Below are 1,869 nucleotides of genomic sequence, written 5' to 3' on the forward strand. Positions count from 1 at the left end.
ATGTTCCGTTCATTTAGTACTATACAATTGTTTTACCTTAATAACATGTTTGGTTTATTATGAATTGAATTTAATTGAATTGAATGGATGCAGGTGTTCTGAATTGAATTGAATTGAATTTGATTTTATATAATGCATAATGTTTTGTTCATTTAGTATTATATAATTGTTTCACCTTAATAACATGTTCAGTTTATTATGCAGAAACTTGCTTTGAATTTGATTTTATATAATGGATAATATTCCGTTCATTTAATACTATACAATTGTTTCACTGTAATAACATATTCGGTTCATTATGTAGAAAGCTGTTTTGAATTTGATTTTATATAATAGATAATGTTCCGTTCATTTAATACTATATAATTGTTTCACCTTAATAACATATTCGATTCATTAATAAATTGAATTGAATTGTTTTGAATTGAATGGATGTAGGTGTTTTAAATTGAATTGAATTAAATTGATAATCTCTAAAAGGAGGAGAAGGAGAAGGGAAGAAGAAGAACTTACACAAATTTACAAGTAGAAGAAGAAGAAATATGAGGAAATGGAAAAAGAAACGGAAAAAAAACACGTAATTTAAAAAATTATTACAATAATTTAGATAGATTTGGATAAAAATTTTATTTAGATGTAGAGTTTTATTCATACACAAAAAATCAATAGGCTAAATGAAATTTATGACACTACATTTCTAGGTAGCTAGGCTATTATCCACCAACTGTATCCTATAAGATGTATCAAATAAGAAACGAAAGATACAGTATTATGTCTATTGTGGATTAATAGTCAAATTAGCTTCTGAAAAATAATATATTTTTTAAATTTATTTTTGAAAATTTTTTTCAATTAAATTTGTCATTTAAAGACTGCAAATTAATCATATTTGTCCTCCAGTCATTTCATTAATAATTTTTTTTCAAAAATTGATGTTGTAAAACGTTAATTGATAACATATATATAATATCTTATATACTTAATTGGATATTGACCAAATATATTTATAAAAATTTATTAATTTAGTCATTTTTTTTCAATTACAAAAATTATATTCCTAATATGATCTAGTCACTAAATTGATAGATTTTCGTAAACATATTTAGTCAACGTCTAATTGAATATGTTATGTATCATGTATATTATTAGTTAATATTTCACAGTATCAATCGTTGACAAAAATTATGAGTGGAGTAATTAAATGGCAGATATGATCAATTCGTAATCTTTGAAGGACTAAATTAATTAAAAAAATCTTTCGAAGACAAATTTAAAAAATATCTTATCTTTTAAAAATTAATTTGATTATTAACCCTATCTTTGTCATATCTAACAAAATATCACTCAAAATCTAACTTTTACTATATGATCCGTATCAATCCACACTTCAACGCCTTCCATTAATGAGTTGATTGTTTTTCTCATTCAGGATAGAGAGTTAATACGACCAGATAGTTAACTACTACTCAAGTAAAATAAATTACCACAAATATATTCAAAAGGAAGATAGAAAAAAACTTCAGCATAACACCACCAATATGTCAACCTAACACCACCCATTCAACCATATATAATAACTAACTCAGTGAACAGTGAAATCCAAAACCAAAGAAAGAAGATGTAAAACAAGAAATTTATAAAAGAGTCAGATTTTTAAGAATCAGGATACGACCAAGAAAAATTATGACAATACAATAAACAGAAAAAGAAAAAAAAATTAAATGTATATCAAGTGCGAAAAATTCTTTGAATTTGTAAGCATTTGACATTTGAGATTTGAAAAAATTTGAAGTAGCTTTGACATAACCGCATGAAAACGGTAGGATTCATACAAAACTAATAAATCAATTGCGAAAATGAAAGACATTA

The sequence above is a fragment of the Arachis duranensis genome, chromosome 6 (assembly GCF_000817695.3).
Source record: "Arachis duranensis cultivar V14167 chromosome 6, aradu.V14167.gnm2.J7QH, whole genome shotgun sequence".
In the NCBI taxonomy this organism is placed as follows: domain Eukaryota; kingdom Viridiplantae; phylum Streptophyta; class Magnoliopsida; order Fabales; family Fabaceae; genus Arachis; species Arachis duranensis.